The 21283-nt window shown below is 55.2% G+C and overlaps 1 long non-coding RNA gene across 1 annotated transcript in view; it reads right to left on the reverse strand.

The window, feature by feature from the left end:
• LOC117640719 overlaps positions 1-21283 on the reverse strand; it is a 73292-nt gene that overhangs the window by 520 nt on the left and 51489 nt on the right. The window contains exons 2-3 of the long non-coding RNA XR_004587449.1: positions 14432-14578; positions 696-738 (exon numbers count right to left, since the gene is read on the reverse strand). This is a non-coding gene — a long non-coding RNA (uncharacterized LOC117640719). The remainder of the gene's footprint in view (positions 1-695; positions 739-14431; positions 14579-21283) is intronic.

Here is a 21283-nt window from a genome sequence, read left to right on the forward strand (position 1 = left end):
GTCGGAGGGGAAGGGGAGGGGGTGGCGGTGTGCCAGCAGCCTCGGCACCAGTCATATTTCGCTGGGAGAAAGTACGGCGAAAAATTGGTGTGGTCCTTGAGTTGAGTCAACTTCACTTGCCGCCCTGGGAGTCCCAGGCTGGGGCGCCCGGGGCCGCACCGCCACTTGAGTGGAAAATGAAACAAATGACCCTCTATCTGTTCTTGTTGTTTTTGGTGTTGTTTTCTTAGCACAGGTGTAATACGGGCTGGTGACGGAGTCACCCCGGCGCGCCCGGCGACTCTCATATTCAGCAGCTGGGAGGACCGGGCTGGGCCGAGAGCGCGCTCTGACGTCGGATTTAGAAACTTTGCTCGGCTTGACACTTTGCCGTCTGGCTGGATTTGCCTCGTCCTCGACCTTGACGCTGTTTTCTTTTTGTTCCAGGTAAGCAGCAGTTGACCGCGGCATGACTTGTCATCGGCAAACTCGGCGCTGGTTTGCCGCCAAGTGGAACAAAAACACGAGCAAAAATAAACTAACAAAACCACCGCGGCCAAAAAATATTATTCTTGAATTGAGTGTAGTGAATGATTGTGGTGTAAGAACCCCAAATTTTAGACGCCTCTGGTCCGAAACGAGCCTTTTGGCCATCGCTTACCCATGGTAGGACATGAAGGAGGAGAGTCTTGAGACCACCCGCATTCTCTACTTACCTGTCCGGCCGGCCGTCCGGTGTCACGCCAGCGCGGGAGCAACCTGCAACATAGTGGACCGATTATAATGGGGAGTGGGCGGTGCAGCGGCGGGGCTTCTGGGAGGGGCTCGGGGGCTCCTCGGCAGCCAGCCAGGACGCCATTTCATTTCACGGACACGTGTAGCGACGACTGTCGCAAAAACGGTCTGCGAGGTGTGGGCTAAGCAAGAACCCTGCAGCGAGAGAAGCAAGGGAACAGTGGTTCGCGTCTCTTGTCGCTTCCAAACTGTCGCTCAGGCTTTGGCAGACTCTCTCTCTCTCTGTGTGTGTGTGTGTGTGTGTGTGTGTGTGAGAAAGAGAGAGAGAGACGGCAAGTGCGCATGGTCGGCCCGGCGCATCCCCGAGGACACTGGCCAAGTTGAGCTGCGCCGTGGGACGCGTGCAACAGTAGTTCGGGTCCGAACGGCTGGCTACCCTACACCGCCAGTGCGAGCCAAGGGCCGTGGGGGCATGTGGAAGCGTCTTGCTGCTACTCCGCAAAACTTCGCGCCCCGATCTGTTTGCACGGGGGGCGTTGGACCGCACGTTTCGGGGTCTACGTGAAGTGCATACGGGTGCCTAATACATTACGGCACGATGGACGGCCCTGCGGGACGGCTTCCCCGAGCTGCCCTTAGCCTCCCTCTGCATGTGTTACTTGAGCCATGCGAGGACTGGAACCACACACACACACACACACAGGGTGTAATTGCTTTATGGCCCATCCATATCGAATTGGCATATAATTCGGCCTAAGTGGAGTTAAATTGGAGATAATTGGACGGTTGCTGGATAGTAACGTGCCCTGTGTGGTTTGTGTGAGTGTGTCCTGGTCATGGCGACGTTGCGACAGAAAACAAAACGAGACGAGTGGCGCCGCGCGTGCACCCTTTATCGCTCATCCCTACGCCGCCCTTAGAGAGGGACTCGGCTGCGACTGAGGGACTCCGCTCCCTTAAATCCGCCTTTTAAAATATTCCAGGCGGGAAATAGGAGAAACGCGTCCCTGGAGGCGTTTGCCTCTGGCTACAGCCTGGCTTCAGCCTGGCTACAGGTTGTTAGTGCTTCTCTCGTCCCCCCTCGCAGGGGCCTGAGGGAACGCTGTGAAAATTGCACTGTTTGCGAATGAAAAGTACTTGGCGTGCGGGGGGAATGATGAGAGGAGGGTGTGCCGTTTTGACCTAGTTATGCATCTCTGGTAGTGAAAGAGAATCAGGCCATTTTTGCCGAGCCGTACTGCGAGGCGCACTATCGCTCGGGTTCCACAACGCGTGACTTTGGCGACCAGTCTGTCCATCAGCCTGTCGGCAGCACCATCTGCGCGCCGCGAGGCGGACTTGTCTCAATGGTGGCGCGGTGCCAGCGCGGTCTGTGCGCTGTGCTCTCTCGGCCTCTTTTTCCCAGCACTGTTAGCACTCTCCGCTCTGCGGCATCACTACTTTTCAATTCCTGCCGATTATCTCGTTTCAATTCACGCCGGGTTTCACTGCACACTGACTCAGACAGCAGGGCGCGGAGTGGACGCGAGAAAGAAAGGCGGGAGACTTGGCCGAGATTCGAACCTCGGCCTCGAGAGCGGGAGGCACCGACTCCAAGAGTTATGGTGGACAAGAGCCGTGCATTAACCTGTCAGCGCGGAGAGAGAAGGGAGAGCGATGGCTGCAGGCCGGCTGACGAGTGATTTTGAAGAGTCCTTCCCTCGGCCTCTCTCGCTCCACCACGCGACGCCCCATGAGTGCGACGAGAACGCCCCTCTAGGAATCATTCTACTGGAGGTGTGCGGGGGATCGACGCGGACCGAGGCGCGGACGTCCCGGCCCTTTTTGCTGCGGAAGGATCATTTGCCGCGGGCGGCTTGACAGTGACAGCGATACCCTCTTCAGCCGTCAGCCCACGCGTCCCCCCCCCCTCTCTCTTTCTCACCCACGCTGGCGCCGCCTTGGACATGAAGTGGGTGGGTGACGATTTTGCTGAATTTATAACGTCGTTCTAAAAGTCGTAAACGGTAAAAGTCAGGATCCACCACTGCCCTCCACCTGCAGGTGCACGTGCACGAATACCACGGGAATAAAGCATTTCTCAAAGTGACAAAAATGTTTTTAAAAAAATTCCTGAATTAGTTCTGAAAAAAGCTTAAACTTCAAAATAAATAATGGCTCGATTAAAAGTCGTAGTTGGGGTTGTGTGACTCCACGTCGATGAAGTGCGGCCTAGCTTCAGAAATCACCAACTCTCCCTTCGAACCACCTGGCTGGTTCTTCCTGCACCAATTTCAGTTTCTCCAATCAGCCATCCTTCCTAGTCACTGGTCTCCAACAACTCATCCCCCGAGGCGTCTCTCGGCGGGGGTCCGCGCGAGGCCTGGTTCCCGACAGCCCACTGCGTCCTCCACGCCCCGCGGCCCGAAGCACCCCGGGGGCTGGGGTTGGCATGGCGACTTCTGGCGCCGTGCCAATACACAGTATCACCATACTGTGTGCGCGCAGCGTGCCCTACGGCGGGGCAGGCCTATGCCGCTCCATTCGACCCCTGTCCCTGGCAGGTAGGCAATCAGATGGGCACGGCCCGGCAAGGCCCGGCACGGCCGGAGGGACGGCCCGCCCATCCCAATGGGCCGTATTATTTGCCAAATTGGCCACCCTTTCGAGCAAGTTTGTAAGCAAATAGTTGGTGCCGCGTTCCGAGTTTACTACGTATTATTGTCAGTCTATAAACTTTCAGCACAGCTTGTTTTAGTGACATATAATGTAAAGTCCCAGCTATTCCTAGTGGCTCAGAGAACGGGTCCAGTAAAGCCCCCCGCCCCCACTCCCAGAAAAAAACATGTCCGGCTGGATTTTTCTCTTTTTTTCGTGTTTTCCTCGGGAAAGAAGGTGCTGCTGAGGTAGGAGAGCGGGTTGGGCTCCACAGGCCAGTAATTGGTCGCTAATGAAGTTGGAAATGAAGGAGGAAAGTTGCAGTGGAACTGCCGCGTCGGCTCCAGCGCGGCCGCCTCCGCCCCGCGCACTTTTCCATTATGGTACCCGTTTCCACGATTCTATTTCGCCGCCCGGCCAAGGCGTTACCTTTGCGGTCGCTTTGAAATCTCATGACGGAGTGTGCTTTCCACCAATGGCTGCCGCACTCCGGTCTCGATTGACTCCTCAATGTTTGGCTGATGATAGCTGTCTATATAAGCTTCACGAGTATATCAACTGAGTTGTGCACACTGGTCTGCAAGCCACAAGCCATATCAGCCAATCATGGAGGACTGTGTCGATGCTCTGGATGAGAGTGCGCAGTAATAACTTAGTGTTCTCTGAAGGTCGTTCCGGCTTGACTGACTGTAGCGCCGGCAGACCCATCCTTAGCGACAGAGTACTTTGAAGCATACTGGAGTTTAATAAAATGCAATGAAGACATGAAATTTTGAGTGCTGCCTGCCTTGCAGCGCAGTCTATGAGCGCGCTGCCGCTCCAAGTGGATATCATAAAAAGGGTTATGCTGGATACCCTCCAGTAACGCGCGCAGCTGATTGTTTCCGTGATAAGAATCGTTAATTTTCAAGCAGCGATCCTCTATTTCCAGGTTGTAATGAACTGTACCGCGACTTTGCGAATTGGTGGCACTGTAATTGTAGTCCTGAGCTCGAAAGCAAACGTCCTTCGTATTGCAGCTTATTGTTGACCAGAGAACAAGGCGAACCACAAAGCTAAATGTTTGTCGATCTCTCCAAGTTTATTTCCGTGACGTTTGATTGACTCACAGGTCAAGTACGCACTTTCTAAATTTCGTTTCGTCAGAATTAAATGGGGAATTCAAAGACGACTTTCCTGACCCAGTTTTGGCCAGTGTGCCGAGTGGGCCAAGGAACCCGCCCGAGGCTGGCCAATAAGCCACATCGATGCGTCCGTTCCCTGGTCGAGCCACCCGGCCGGCCCGGCGGACAATGGTGGCCGCGGAGCTTCGCGCGTCGCCTCAAGGGGAGAGGCGTTGTTTGGCGTCCGTCCGGCTTGTCGGGAACTATGGGGATGACGGGGCCCCCGGTGACGAGACGCCAAACACACGTTCGAATCCCGGGGCTGCTTTGTCGCGCCGCTGGGGGGCCCTCCCCGACGACGCCACCGCGACCTTCACGACGACGGCGGCGCTGCGGCGGGGAGGGTGGCGGCGACCAAGATGAACAGAGCTAACTCATCCTTTAGCGGCGCTGCGTCGCTACGCAGTTCCCCGCAGCCAACAGGCAAACATCTCATGCCCGCAATATAGACCGTTTTTCCGGACGCGCGCGCCACCAGCGGACCCCAGCATTTCCAGCGGCCCATAGCATTCTCCAGCGGCCTTCGGATCTAGCATTCTCCAGAGCCCTCGTCTTCTGCAACGGTCCCAGAAAGCCTCTAAAGACTGTGCTCCAGTGACTTCCTGCAGCGCTCGGTTCTTCACCGGCATTTTCCAGCATTCTCCAGGACCCTCCTCCAGTGTTCTCCAGCAGCCTCCAGCGCTCTTCGACTCCCGGCCTCCAGCCGTGCCGCGCTGGACGGGCGGCCCTAGACGCCGAGGCGCCCCGGCGCGGCCCGCGCGGCCTTTCCGCATTCCGTTACATAAATCTTGTCTCGGAGTAATTGGAAGCCAGATTGCACAACATTATCATGGCCCCTTTTCTGCGGTGGCGGCTGCTTCGACTAGTGGCCTAGTTCCTGTGTGTGTTTGTTTCCGCCTTGTGTGCGTGCATGTGCGCGGTGCGCTGGTGCGGCTGTGTTTGTAATGCGTTAGCGCGCGCGCGCGTGTGTGTGTGTCTGTGCGACGAATCGACACGCGACCTTTATTCACACTATCGCGAGAAGGCGGTCGATGTGATACAAACAGTGCTTGCCTTGGCCTGCTGGCCGGTGGTGCTTTAAGGCGCTCTTACACAAAAAAATCATTTCTGGAGACATGTTTTGTTTGTGCCGAATGTCCCGGAATGCTCTACTTTGCTGACAAGACTTTTCTGGGCGTAGCCTTCGTCGAGGCGACAATAATCAGGCAGGTGCGACACCGAAGCGTCGCCTCCACCGAGTTGTTTGGCAAAGCGGAAAAGCGGTGACGGAAACTCGCCCCCGACAGGCAAGTTGGTCCAGAGCGGCAGTGAGCCCCCCAAAGTTTGAGCTGCGTTCAGTGTGCGGTGCGTATGGACAGGCCGGGGACAGCCGGGACGGCCTCGCAAAGTAGCCCGCAGCAAGCCAGCAAGCCTAGCCTCGCCGCAGCCCCGCGCAGCCCGACCCACGACCGCCATGGCGCACGACCACAGAGATGACCTCCCACACGACGACGGAAAGCACTTAGGAACCCCGAAACCCCTAAACTAGTCCACGTTAACGTCGGGGTAGACCGAGAGACCCAGCAAGCAAGCCCCAAGTTCTTGAAAAATATATTGGAAAATCTAAAGTATTAATTAACATCAGACCACCAAAAAGTTGATGGTCTAATCTTTCCGAGGTAGCCCTCCAGCATGCTGCGAAGAGAGTCCGCCTAGTGTAACCCCACGCTGTCCAAATCTGAGCCGCAGCCTTGGGACGTTTCACACGAACCGAGTCGACGCCAAGCACTGCGGCCCGGGGCGCGGCCGTGCCGCCACCCCTAAGGCGTTCGTCTTTCCGGCGCAGAAGGCCATCTTTTTGTTAGAGACTTAATTTCGTGCAGGGCTGTGGGCACCTCCGGAAGCAGGTCTACTCTGGCGGGACGGCCCTGCGGGTTGACTCCGAGCGCGGTGCTCTCTCGCACTCACGGGGCGGCCCGTGTGGGTGCGAGAGAGACGGCAACGGAAGCCCTGTTCGGAATGGGCGCACCAACCTGCAGGTCCCGGACGGGGTGTCGGGGTGCCGGCAGCTCCCCCGGGTAACAAGCCAAAAGCGGTTTTTTTCGTGTTTTTTTTTTCCATGTCGAGGCCGCTGCCCCGCCCTACTTGCGCACGCCGCGTCGCGTCACAAAAATTCACCATTTTTGTATGTTTTGTGTGGTTTGTTCGCGCGCAGCGAGCGAGCACCCGTCTGTCCGTCTGGTGGACTGCACGCTGCGCTTCTTGACAGTGTCTGGAGTGTTTGCTTTTTGAGAAAAGTTGCCCTCCGCGGGGTGTGGCTCTGAATGCAGAGACAGTCATTCACTTTGGAAAGGAAGTCACTCCTTGCTGCATAATGCACCCCCTGCCGCATTTCTCTCTCCCCCTCTCCTAAGAGATGAAGTAGTTGGAGGTTGACCGGGGGAGGGGGAGGGTGGCATCCTGTTCTTAACACCCCCAGCGCACGCGAGCGTCGCAGCCGCGCAGCCGTGACGCGAAAGTATATATAGAGCGCGAAATTGGTAAATACCGCTCCGCCGTGATTTTCGCACTGAAACGCCCCCGGAGCACGTAGTGGGGATGTTCGAGGACAAAAAATGAGGCAGCCCTCTGAAACGTGTGCAGCCACAATAGAGCAAAGGAGAGAGATGAGGATCTTAAAGTCTGGTGGGTTCCGGAACGCTTGAGGAACAGCATGCGAAGGTTGTGTGTGTGTGTGTTTTGTATCGCCAGGCATTCAAACCTCGCCGCCATCGGCAGGCACAACGCCAGGCCGGGGTTTATGAACCTATAAAAAACTGCAGGCAGGACGGTGACGGCGGCTGTGCGTGCGTGTGCGTGTGTGTGAGTTTGTGTGGGTGTGGTGGAACGCAGGACTTTGTAGCCACATGTGACGACCTCCCGCGCAGCCGCAGCACCAGGATCGTGGTTGCCGGCAGAAGAGCTTCGGCGGACCTCTGTGATAAAGCCACCCATAAATTTACAGGCGTCGCACTCTTTTATGAAAAGAGAAGAAAAAAGGTCGTGTTGCATGAAAAGTAAAATCGGAACAGGATGTTTGCGTCAACGTTGGGGGTGAATCTGGGTTCTCGCCGGGGTGAAGGTCACCGACGGGAGAGGGGTGGCTGCGCGGCCTCTGGTTCAAATCGCCTCTTTGCCTTTTTTTCTCGTCCCCTCCTAAAAGAAGTCGACGTCGTTTGATTGGTCAGATTGGGGGCTTGCGACACTTGTGGTGGGGCCCCACGCGCTATCTGGCGGCAGCATCTGGAATTAGTGCAGATCAGCACTGCGATCTCACGCGCCGCTCAAAGAGATGGCAGTCCAACCCGCCCGCAAAAAGCATGCGGATTCAAGAGCTGTTTCTGTGGAAAAATATTTTTTTGAACCCGCTCTCCAAATTATTCTAGCTGCCGTCGATAAACACCGTGCCTGAGAGCACTTGATAGAGACCAGGCAACAAAACAGTGTACGGATTCCACAGTGTCCATAAAACTTGCGAAGCTATTTGCAACTTTCGTTTTCGGCGTGTGGAACACCGACATGCCTCCCGTACAGAGAGATGGGTCGTTAAAAACAGACCACGGCGTGTCGTGTCCCTGATTACGCCGTTCGTGACGAGCTGCTCATTGCGGTCGTGAAAAGGGAGCAGAGAGACACTGGTGGCGATGGAACGCAGCGCATTGATCGCCCTAAAAAGCACGCCCTGAACATTACACTCGACTTGGCGAGAGTTTACTTCTGCTCTGTAGCGAAGATAAGCAAAGGTTTCAGATAGTATTATATTTTCAGTTTGAAGAACGCAGTTCCGGCGTAGCATTGCCCTGCTAACCCGCGAGGGGGTGCAGTCCGCGGCAACACGCTGTAGATGCCATCAAACCCTTTGCACGACCTGCTGTGCGCCTTTTGCCGTGGTTATTGTGGCGAATAGAAACTGCCAAGAAAAATCGGTTCCCGCGACGATCTTGATCAAGTGGCTGTGCGCAGCAGAAAAAATAGGAAAAAGCGAGGGAAAACCAGCGCGCACTTCTGGCAAAATCAACAAAGCGGCCTGCTGACATTCTAGCTTTAATCCAGTCGGGGCCGTCGTCGCTTTTAGAGAGAATCCCCGGAAGGACTAATAGGGCCTGCCTTGCCAATAGCAGGCAACTACATTGACTCCGGAGCGCCGGCACGGAAGGGGCACTGAAAAAGGAAAACAGAGACAACCCTTCCTCACGCCATCTCGCTGTGTCGCACTCGATTATCGAGTCCTCGACCGGCCGATCGATAGCTCGAAACAGCTGCCTTTCAGGCCACGCCCTTTTGTGCCTGCACAAATAGGTGTGGTGGCCGCCCCCTCCCCCGCCCCCTTTGGTCACACCGCCCAGCCGCAATTAACAGCCATAAAAATGCGGGCTCTCTGAGGTTGGTCGACCGCCACCCACGTGCGGGTGTGCGTTCCTGAGTTCGCTTTTGTTTGATTCTGTGTGTGTGTGTGTACATCTGGCCGCTCAATTACATGTCTAGTTAGAGCCGGCTCGCGGGCGGTTGCGGTGCCGAGTTCGTGCGAGAAGTATCGAACCCCGCGTCGACGTCGTCGCTTTGCTATGCTTTCTGATTTTTCGTGTTCCAATCTCGCTCCGCTTGGCCCGACATTAATCCGGTTGCTCAAGTTGATTACTGGAAGGCTGCTGAGCAGGTGGGTACCCCTCCCCCCTCCTCTCGGTCTTGGCAGCGACGGCACCCCCCCCCCTCCCTCTTTTCCGCTCCACCACGCCCTCGCACAGGCCTTGGAGGAGGGCACATTGCCAAATTACCCTAGTTAATTAGTTTATCGCCACGGCATGCAGGGGCGGCCTAATAATTCAGGATATTCTGCGCGGCGCTTCATTCAACAATGTCGCCGCGTGCCACGAGTACATTTTTCTGATTTTTCATTCCTAGTGGTACCAAGTGGTACTTGAGAAATACCAAGTGGTGCTGAGGAATACCAAGTGGTAATTGCGAAAAGTCCAGGATGAAAAGTCCTGATCTTTCCTGAGAGCCTACAACAACGGCCGCTCGCGTCGCTCCAAGTGAAAACCCACACGCCCGCGTGCGCGGCCGAATAAAAAACGAGAACAAGCGAGGCGCGTCGTCGTAAAAATTGGCCGTCGCACGTTTCGGTGGGATCAAATTGCGAGTAAAAATAATATCCCTTGCAGTGACGGGCGCCATTGGCCGCGAGTCACGGCCTGGCCACAAATCACGCGCCGCTCTGTGCGGAGCAGGCCAAGCAGGCCGAGCAGTAGACTGACTCTGAGTCGTCGCCGCGCCGTCTCTTGCCCTCATGGGGGCGTGCCTTGTAGGTGCGAGGAAGACAGAGCGACGACAACGACCCCCAGAATCAGTCTGCTGTGTGGAGATGGCGACCGGATTGGTTCGCGTGACCGCGCATCCTGCCGCTCCATTGCGTGCCGCCTCTTGCCCCGTCTCTCGCCCCGCCCCGCCTTATTCGCCACAATGGCAATGTTTTGAATGCTGCGACACGGCGTCAAACTGCTGAGCTGTCTCCACGCGGGCACAGACACAGTGGCGTGAATTTCCGATGAAATTGAAACGGTTTAAGTCGATGCGAACCGGTCTGAATTAAGCTCAAGATCCACAATTTTCTTTTTCGCTTGAAATTTCCTTCTGAGTCCGTGCTGGAAACCGTATAGTGAATGTAACATGAAGCCAGAAGATCAAAGAGTCCATGATAATTAGTGTGGGACATGTTCCATCTAGGTTGGCGGCCGTGGGGGCATTTTGGCGGTCGCGCGGGACTCCCCGCCCCGGCCTTGGCGGAGGGCACGGAGACTGTACCACGTGACTCGTCCGGTGGAGCGGCAGCAAGCGGCAGCCTCAAGGTCCGCAGTACCAACATTGTTTGGTCGTTGTCCCCGATAGCGGGCTGCTGGACGACAAATCTGATTGGCAGTCATCCCAGTGGGACACGATCCGGACCGCTATGTGGGCTGTGGGCCGGGCTGGGCCCGCCAGGCCACGGCCTCGAGAGGGCTCCAGACGTAAACAAAACGTGCCGCGATGGAACCAAACACCAACGACTGCCTGCGCCCTGACCCAAATCCGCGAGCCAAGCGATGACGTCACGCCCATTGCTTTTTATACGCCGCCTGAAAAATTAATTTAAATTTGGCGTCACTGGTGACAGCGCGGCCCGCCCTGGGCACAACAGCCAGCTCATTAATTACCAGCCATTGTTCCAAAAGGTGAGCCGCCGCAGTGGCGCCATTTTTATGGCGAAAAAAAATATTCAAAAATAGAAGCCATGGGTCCGAATAACCTCCCCTTCCACTGGATAGAATGTGATTTTTTCACCACCGGCTCTATCTTTACACTGTGACAGATAAAACAAAGAAAAAATGGGGAGATGAATAGTCGCGCTAGGGCGGTTTTTGTTAGATATAATAATTCGGAGTAAAAAAATCTGCTGCTTTACCCGACCGGAAATTAGGCGCACACATTTTGAGACGTACACAACGACGGCTTCCGGTGGAGTGAGCCGCCCGAATGTCGCTGCATCATCAGGCTCGGATTTAGGATAAGCTGATGTGAGCCCGGGGGACTGGAAGAGGGGGAGGGGGCGTCGGCATTTAGAGCGGTGTTGAATAAATCCGCACTCTATTCTGCGCGCGGCCTCCGCGGTCCCTCTTAAACACAGGTTCGGGGATGAATCATCATTTTAACGCACGCCGAAAGAGGGGCAAAAAATAAAAAGGAATGGCACTTGATTCATCCCTAACATAGGCCACAAAGTCAGCGCCTGCTGAAAGTTTATTGGGAAATCCATAGAATCTGGAAAGTAAAAATCAAGTGCTTATGAGAAATATTAAAAGGCCTGTATTTTCATTAAATTTTCACGAAAATTAAAAGTTTCATTCAATAACCCTAGCTTTTGGCAACGCACTGAAGTGGGCAAGGTTTCTTTCGTGTGTACTCTTCGACTCATAGGCCGATGTCGTGGAGGATGTTTTTCTGTCCAAAAGAAAGAACCTTCGGGTGGGATCGACAAAATCCAGACGAAATGCCTGAAGACGCACTTTTGGAGAGTGTAAGAGTGCGCAGCCATTCCTCAATTAGTGCCGGCGAAGGGAAACGGGAGAGAAAAGGGGAGGGGGCGATTACGTCGGTAGGTGTGGGCGCTTGAAAGGCCACAATCCACTGCTGCGCCCCCTCCCCCTCCTCCTGTCCACGTGTGGTCAGCCTCCAGGATTACGTGCGCACGGCGGCCCTTGGGACCCTGGGGGGGCTTTGCAGTGTAGATCTGGATCACGGCCAGCGCTTCGCTCGCTTCGGCCGCTTCGGCCACTTCGGCCTCGGCATCCCCAAACAGAATTTTCCTCCGCTCAGATGGAAAGCTCCGCCGGTGGAGTCCGCGATCCGCGTTCCCGCTGTTCGACATGGAGCACCTCCCCCCCCTTCCCCCCAGCCTCGCCGTGCGGGGCCGGTCCGCGGCCCGAGGTCACCGCCGGCGGGGCACCCCCACCGCCCCGCCTTTAAAACGCCGTTCCAACTTTTCGAAGGCCTTTATAATTTTGGCAGGGAAATGTGGAAAGACTTTTGGGGCCGCTGGCAGTTGATTCTTGGTAACTTTTGGCTGCGCCGCCGGCGGCCGTTCCAAAGTTGACTTGTAATTCCTGCGTGCGTCTCGATCCCTCGCCCCATTTACATAGCGCAAGCAGCGCAAGCTGTTCGTGTGGGAGGGAGAAGGGTGGTGGCTTGAATCGGATTGGCGAGAAGGGACCGGCCAGGACGAAGGGAGAAACGGGGAGCAACAGGATAGGATGACGAAGGCACATGGGACAAACAAGGAGGGAGGATGACCAAAGGTGCAAGAAGGGGGTTTCGACCACAGTCACCGGGAACCACCTAAGAGAGGGGATGGTCGTAAGCGGAACCAACATTAGTGGGCTGCTCTGTAAAGATTGAGGGGGTGCGAAGTTAATTCGCCATTACAGTGAAATATTAGGAGGGTGATGGTGGGATTAGGTTAAGCTCGAGGGGGCGTCTTTTAGGTAAGGTAAACTTGGGAGGTGAGGTAAAGAGATGATAATGGGGAATCTAGGCCAAGTGGCGCCTGTGACGATCTTTAGGAAGGCAGTGCAACATGATCCAAGCACAGCCGGAACACCACGGTGCGCCCGTTGCGTGTCGCCCACCAAGTCGAGAACGCCAATCGGCGTCCAATCCAATCAGGCGCATCACGCATCGTGCAGTGCATGACAGTGTTGTGCACTTTGGCGCAGCCGATTCCGATCGCGAGAACACCGTTTTGCCGGTCGTGCGAATCCTATTCTCGGCACCAGCCGGGTAATCGCGGCATGCATCAGTGGGTGGGCGGGTGCAAAGTAATGAGGCCGGAGTGCACTGCACTGGTAGAACGAAGGCGGAACCTTTCGCTTCATTGGAGCGTAACCCAACGCTTGAAGACATTACGCCCATGTAAGAGGGAATTAGGTGATTAGGAAGCTTGGTTTGACTTACTATGAAAGTGCATGGGTGAACGACTGCATTTTACCAGCGTCCATGTTGATTGGGTGCATACGGCTTCATCAATGCGCGCTGTGTTCCTTTCTCCCAGCGCTGGCGGCGCTCACCCTACCGCGGTGGGACCAACCAACCCGCGGTGGTCAGGGCGCTGAGCCCTTCACTGCGAAGGGCCCAGGGACACGGTCCGGCCCGGGGTCCCGGAAAACCCCTCTGGAAGGGCGCGACGTCGTCCAGGTGCGATCATGGCGCCTATCTATGGCCGGACACGCCCGTAAAGGCCGGCACGGCGACGGAGAGTGAGAGGGCGGAGGAAAAAGTGGAAAGAAGCGAAAGGGAGAGGGAGGGTGTGTGTTTGCATTATGTATAAGGCCGGGTCCATTCCCACTGCAGTCATCGGCTCAACGAGGCCTTTCTGGGCGTCCGGGTGGCCCGGCAGGCCCGGCTGGCTGACCGTGGATGAGGAGTGGCCCGCCGGTCTTAACCTCGGCCCTAAGTGGCGCTCCGTGTCTCGCATTTAGCGCAGCCGGCTCCGTATGATTGCCGAGCGGCCATATTTCCAGGCTATTTATTGGCTTTGAGTGAAGCGAATAAAGCGCAGCGAAGCGGCAAAATGGACAAATGTCGGCTGGACCAATTTAAAGGCGACAGCAGCAGGAACAACAACAACAACAAGAAGAAGGACAGGCGATCGGTTACGGCCGATTGAAACGTCGCCCGGGTCTCTTCGATTGCAGCGAACCCTTTCTGCAAGGCGGTGATTGGGCGATTTCTCAGTGACACCAAAGGAGACGGAGCGTTTTTTGCTGTTGAGTGTGTGTCCGTCCTCCAGTGTGTGCGAGAGTCTGTGAGTGTAATGATGAGACTTGTGCAAGGCCATGACGCCGCTAGCTTGGTGGCGTCGACGGAAAAACGCGCCTCCCCCGAAAAAAAATCAGACCGTTATCCCGCTGAGTCAGAAGGCGGAGACGCAGGCTTACACCTGTCGGCAGCCCCTCGGAAAGCGAAAGTGCGATCCATCCCGCGAAGGCATTTCTTTTTCCGTGGCTGTCGAGAGGGGCAACCCGGCAACAGCGCGCGCCCTTCGTGCGGCGATCCGGCAACGCCAACTCGACAGGTTTTACCTCCGTTTTTGTTTCCTTTTTTGACCGCCAGTCGGTAAGCGTGGCGCCGTAAGCAGCCTTTAGTTTGCAGCGCAAACAGACTTGAAAGGCGCGCCAAAGCGCGTAGTGTTGGCACGCTTGTTGTTCGCCTAGACTTCCGTCCAAGAGCTCCCCCCTCCCCTTCCCCCTCGCGCAAACAAACGAGCGACGTTCTATTGAGTTGCCACTCCACCTTGCGCGCCACCCAAACAGGCCTCGTTAACTGTCTACTTTGTTTCCCGTTTATTTCGCCAGTCAATTCTCACCCACCTTTCGGGATCCTCGCTTCTTTTGTCGCGTCCCTGCTTTTATTCCGTGCACTTCTGCCTTGTTTGTGTGGAACCTCCAATGTCCGCTTCTTTGTTTTCGTTTTGACTCGCCCGTCTTCGCGATGTTCGTCGCCGACTCTCACCATTCCTGCAACAAACAAAACCAAACAGTGAAGAGAACGTCTGGAGCGGAAGCCATTGGTTCACAATTATCAACTTCTTTTAAGTGGGTTAGAGAATCTGGGGGTTACGTTTGGTTTTGGTTTCATATGAGGTAATAAAGTCAAATCGTTTGTACAGTAGAGTCATGGTTATGCGGGCCGCTTGAGAAGTAGCTTAAGGCAGGTGTACCCATGGCACATATTAGCAATTCGATTGTTCATCGAAAGTCAGAATAACAATGCTTGAGCTGCGGTTTGGGTCGGGGGACTTTGCGCAGCCAGTTTACCGGATGCGAGTGGAAGTCAAGGGGCGTGACGTCGCCTGCTTCGTGCCGGCTTCCAATCCCTCCAAGTTGTGCCCCGAGTTGAGTTGCTGTACTGTTTGAATGTTTGACTCGGTCTGCCGCGACAGCGGGGAGAGGGAACAGCAGCGGGACCAGCTGCCGGATGCCAAAGCAGATGGACGCGGTGCGGGGACGCCCCCATGTCCATGCTGCGCTTTCACCGAAAGTTCCTGTAGCGCTGTAGTAGTCGGGACGGGAGGTCAAGAATGCGGCATCAGCTGGTCGAGATAACCGCCCTACCCGCTGCCCACTCCTGCAGTGTGGTGTACTCCCTCTCTCTTGCTCCGACGGCATCCCGGAGGGGTAGGAGAGAGACAGTACGACACCGTCCGGGATCTGCCCGCCGCCGGCGTCCTCGCTCGGACCCTTATCGCAACTCGGAACTACTTTGCAGTTTGTGTGTCGTGCTCATTACAGCCGCTAATTATAGCGTCTTGACTCAAAACCGCCGCTCTTTCGCGCCGTTTTGTTGGAGTGGACGGAGCGTGGGCCAGCCGGGGCACGCCGCCTGTTGGAGCGACAATAATAAATTTGCATGCCCGCCGCGTCCCTCGGCGCCCTTTCGACCTCCGCTTTGAAGGGAGGGCGAACTATCCTCTGGGAGTTGGATGGAAATGACGGTGGCAATATGCGTCCTCTGTGTCTCTCTTGCACTCTAGCGGCGATGCGTGCGGATGCGACAGAGACGGAACGGCGCGCAGAAGAAAGGACAGAGACCTTCCTATGAGGGGCGGGGTCTTAAATTCTACGCCCGACATAGCCCGTCACCATTCCAGTGCTTGATATAATTTTTCAAAACTCGTCACCGTTTTTGGAGTCACCTGAAATCCTCGCCGTTGGACAGGTTTATTGTCCCGCACAGCGGTACGCCTCGACGGTGTGCAGCGTTTTCACCAAAGTTTAACCGAGGCTCTTCCAAAATACCGCGGAAACGGTCTGCGGCGAAGCGCTCTATATTGCAGTGCAGCGCTGCTTGAAAGCGCAGTTCCGCCGCGATGGCCCCGAACAAGTTGATGAGACCGCAGGGACGCCAGGTATGAGTGCGCCGCGCCGCGCGCCGGGTCGCGCCGTCTCTAACCAACCGTGACTTCGCGGCTCGCAAGTTGGCCGGCTTGGCTCCGCAAGACTTCGCCCGGGGCAAAATGTCGCGGTCTGCCCTTTAAAGTCTGGGCTAAGTACATTCTTCTCTAGCCAATAACCCCCCGGGCGGGAATATTGATGAAACAGAAAAAAAGAAGGACGCCCCGCTTTGTAGTTGGACGAGACGGGAAATATTACCCCGCCTTATAAGGTGCCTTATACGTCACCCCGCCCCGGCTGCGCACCACCCCGCCCCGCCCCGCCCTCAGACTGCGCAAAGACTCTTATTACATTCCTGCCGCGCTGCCTCGGGCCCCGCCGGCCCGGCCCTCTTGAGTGTACTCGTCATTTTGCCCGCCCGAATTTATCGCCAGGATGATCGAGACCGTGGACTAAATATTCCAACTCGCCCGGCCGAGCGGAGGGAGCGGCGAGCAGCCGGCGGGAGCACAGCGCCATAACAATCTAGATCCTTGTTTATCCGTCGGAGGTATGACCCAATGACTTTGGGCCGCCCCTCAATGGTGTTTAATCAAGCCGTTTTTCCGCAGTCGTGCACAAGCAGTGGCTTTGTGCCGCTATCCGAGAGAGAGAAAGAGAGGAGTGTCGGGTGGAGAGCGCTAGCGGGAAATGCAGGACGAGAAAGGGAACCGCGTCGGACCTCTGGGGCCGCTCAGTCCGGACTGATCATCCTTCACGGCCACTTGCTCCATTCTCCCTCTCTCTCCCTTATCGCCACACTGTTAAAAAAATTCTGAAAATTCAGACAACTTTTTTCAGACTTGACGTTATGAAACACCAATTAAGACCTTTTTATGAAATTTCATAACTTTTGTCTGAGATGTCAGACAGGGCAGTCTGAGACCGTGCTTGGTCTGAATATTTGTACCCAGTCTGAAATTTCATAATGAGGGAAGTCATAAAATTAAGATTAGGCTGACTAATACAAAACCAGATATACAAAATCAAACGTCGCGCATCAAAGCATTATGATATTGGCAGTTGTTATGTTGAGGGAGCTTGTTGAATGCAAACTGTGGACCAATCACTTCTCAAATGGTTTGGTCCACTTGCTTGCAGCCGCCTGGAGTTACGTTTCAGGGACCTGCCGCTAGGTGGCGCCTGGAGCGCCGCGGCAGATCGCCACTTTGTATTTCCGATTAATGTCATTAAAGTAAATAATTTTTGCAAACAGCATCATCTGTTGCTTTAGTAATTATCAGCTCTAGCCTTTAGCAATAAGTTTGAAACAAAATATTACTCTGAAGTCGATAAAACCGCATTTCAATGTTGGCTCTCGCTGGCGTCTGCGTTCGGTCATTAGGTTGGGTGCCCGCATGATCCTCCGTGATGTTGTGGCACACATGGGTGATTCTATAAGTGATCTCACCCTCGAACGACGAGTGCCTCAGTCTTACTGCGGACCATCTCGTCTGATATTTTTTAAGTAGCGATGGTGTCCATCGTGCGCGGAATCCCGGCGCGCTTTGAAGTTTGCTCTGTCTCTCACAGGAGTAAAATCGTTATCCGTCCAGTAGGTCCGCCCTAACCACCACACTCACCTACTTCACTCAAATTAGTCTGAAAATTCAGAAATTTTTTTTAACAGTGAAGGTCATTCTTACGTGAACCTGTATTATGACGTGGAAACCACCCAGTGTGACCCCATCGAAGGAAAGGAGAACCCGCACAATTGCTGCAGGATGAATTCACACAGTATGTTCTAAAATTTTGGACAAAAAGTATGAATTTTCAGCTACAAAGCAGTGGGAATTTTAAGACTTGGCCATGTCTGAATTTTAAGACTTCATTTTCAGACCAAGACGAGTCTGAAAATTAATAACGAGTTTATGTAAAAGTACTTCACTCAAATTAGTCTGAAAATTCAGAAATTTTTTTTAACAGTGCACACCTCCCGGCTGCATGTGCAGCGGGCCGGGCGCGTTTTTCGGCCAGCGCGTCCAGGCCGCCATAGAGATAGTGTCCCAGTGGTCCACCCTCCCCGCAAAAAGTAGTTGTCAACACGGCCAGGAGGGGCGCTGCGGGCGCGCCATTTTTATTGCGTCGTATCGCTGGCAGCAGGCTCGGGCCGAAACAGCGGTCCGTCCTTCTGTCTTCCTCGCACCCTGCGGGACCCCTGCGGGACCCCTGCGGGACCCCTGCGGGACCCCTGCGGGGCACCACGTGGGTCCGAGAGAGACAGAGCGACGCTGGGCGTGGCAGGCGTGTGCCACATCAGCACGCCGCAACATGGGCCGGTCCGCGCGACGCTGCGTCATGGATAAATCAGAGGGATAGCGCGTTCATGTAAATCTTTGTCGCATCGCATTATGCCCTGATCGGACCCCGGATAAAACGGTTCATAATTTCGGAGCGGCGAGGCGTGCGCTGCGGCCGATGACATGAACGACGCCAAGCGACGAAATACGTGAGAGAAAAAAATTAAACTGAGTAAAAGAAAAGGCGATCTGATGATCGCGCACCGTGTCCAACGTGCCCCGCCCCTGCGTTGCTGCTCACTCGCCTCCTGCCTCCTCCTCTCATTATTTTAAAAACCCTCGTTCTTATCGGCAGCCTCCAGTAATGACTTTATTTTTAAAAACGTGTGTTAATTTTGTTTCGCTTTTTGTCAGGTAAGCGAGCGGGGACAGCGCCGCTGCAGCACAGCCTCGCCTTCCCCATCGCCCCGGGCGGTGAGTGGAAGTTCCTTCCTTTCGTCCAATGATGTTGCGGGAGTGGGCCTGGGCCCCGGCCTGGGCCTCCGCCTGGTCTGGGCCGCGTGGACAGGGGGAGGGAGACAGACAGGCTCTTGTACACTGGGGTGAACAACCGCCCGTCCAGACTAATAGAAACAACTTTTAATCATCATTTTACTCGCATGAAAAGCCTTGTTAGATCTGGCATTAAGTGAATTGCGACTCTCAATCGGGATTTTCAATTATGAACAAATTTCATGTGTCTCTTTAAAGTGGCTGTTGTGGAGATTTGTTCAGAAACACTAGGGTGCAGAGGCCTGGGTTCGGACGCCGGTATATCAGGAGAGTGTCTGCTTCCCTCGGTCTCCAGGATTTTCAGAAATAGCCCACATAAATAGCCTGTCGTCTCCGCGGGAAACAATATCGTGGAAATGCGGCCCACTTGTTTTGTTTTTTCTTTCCTCGTCGTGTACAAGCTCCGCGTGGCGCCGGGCGAACACCATCTTGCATCGGACTCCATTTCGGTCCATTCCAGCGCCCGGGGCGGTCCAGGCCAGAGGCGGCCAGAGGCGGCGGCGGCCCGAGCGAGCCCGTCCGAGATTCGGAAAACACTACTTCCACCCTGTTGCCACGTCGGGCCCCGTCGGCGGCCCGCTTCCGGAATGCAACCTGCTGTCCAATAAAAGGGGGCGAGTTCCGCCAGGCTTCGCCACGCCGTCGCGCCCGACGGTCTGGATCGCTATTTGAATGCCGGCGCGTGGACTTGTCACCGCGCGGCTTGCCGTGGCTTGCCGGGTCTTCTTGCGTCACGCCGCCAACTCCTCGGGGATTCCGGTCACATCGCTAAGTTGCTCCTTCCAGCTAGCTTATCTTATTATGGCCCCGCCGGCCCGGGCCCCCGGGTTGGGGCTGCCCCCTACACTGCGTATGATTTGCTGACCCCCCGCCCCCCTTTCCCCCCACCCTCACGGTCGCCTTCCTTTTGTCGGCCACAAAGAGCCGGCTCTTATGGCACACACACACACACACACAGAGGCTTGGCCAGACATAATGCGTCAAGGCCGTTTCTATTTCCTGTCGATGCTGCGCATCTTTCATTTTCTGTCTCTCACTCAATTTCTTTCCTTATGGGGGCGCAGTCGGCCGTGGCGAAACGCGTTGGCAGTGGCCCCGCAGTTTGTCGCAGAACGGATCACGATCGCGGATGTTTAACGTCGTCTGAGTGGAAGGCTGCCAGTTTTACTTCAAATCGGCAGCTTTTCAATCAGTGGAGGGAACAATGTAAAAACGTCTTTTTGCACTTGTCGCAGGCAACCTCGTCTATTCATTGCTGCGGAATGTTTAGCGCCCCAAGACGACCCGCGACACTGGAAACACTGCTCCATCATTGGGCGCTGAATTCAATCTGCTGAAAGAGAAAGAGAGGGAGAGAGAGGTGGCCGGCCGGTATGAAATGTGGCGGTGACATCCGACCAAAGGGACCGAAAGTCTCGCTCCGAAGGCCCGCTCCACCGCCCCGGCCGAAATTAGGCCAGGAAAACAAAGGAATGAAACGATCCGATTGCTGCGGACGACAAGGAAGGAGGGATCAGAGGGAGGAGGAGGAGCGGCCTTCGAGTCGTCAGAGGGGAGTCAATTTGGTACAGTATATCGACAAAAACGGGTCGGGATCGGGTCTGGGCTGGCTGGACTGATGCCCTTAGCCCTGTCGGTCTGTCTGTCCGTCTGCCTGCCTGTCTGTCCGTCTGTCTGTCTGTCCGTCCGTCCGTGTGTCCTCGTTGTTGTAATCAGGTCGCGTATTGTGAGGCGGCGTTCCTTACATGGCGAGCATTCGTCCGTCCTCGGACCGAACCCCGGGCACACCCTTCATTTGCAAGGAGGAAGTGCCACGATTGGAGGGCGCGGGATGTAGCACGTTTTTGTGCAGCCACGAATGTCTCTCTGATTACAAGGCATTTCCTTCCTGTGACTGGTGCAACACTGTTCCAGAGTTTGTTGTTGTTTGATTTTTGTTTCATTGACGTCAATAATTGGTAGTGCCATGAACGACATTGGCGCAGGGCGCGGTCTTTAAAGAAACGGTGGGTTTGATGATGAAAATTGAATACGAGTTCAAAGGGGAAATGGCGAGCGGTTTCAAAACACACACACGCACACAAGAAGAGAGAGAAATGCGATCCTTCTTTTTCTTGTTTGATGGCGCCGCGTGCCTTCAGGATGAGATGTGAGCGCCGCGGAATCGGGAGGGGGGAGGGGGGAGAGAAAAACGAGGAGTGGAAGCGACGCGCGGAGATTCGAACCCGTGAGCAGCAGGCGCGAATGCGAGATGTCTGTCTGAGTCGAGGAGGTGCTTTTCAATCGCGTTTTCAAACGACGCGTTCCATTCATGTCGGGGGGCCACGTCGCGTAAAACACGCCGGGATTAGTGCCCACATTACGTATAGAGGGCATGAACAGCCCGCAACGCGCGCACACACACGCCAATATTCATAGTCATCAAACACACACACACAAACACACACACACAGACGCATACACACCATCACTGTTCATATCCGATATATCAGACAGT

Source organism: Thrips palmi, unplaced genomic scaffold, assembly GCF_012932325.1.
Source record: "Thrips palmi isolate BJ-2018 unplaced genomic scaffold, TpBJ-2018v1 HiC_scaffold_12, whole genome shotgun sequence".
NCBI lineage: Eukaryota > Metazoa > Arthropoda > Insecta > Thysanoptera > Thripidae > Thrips > Thrips palmi.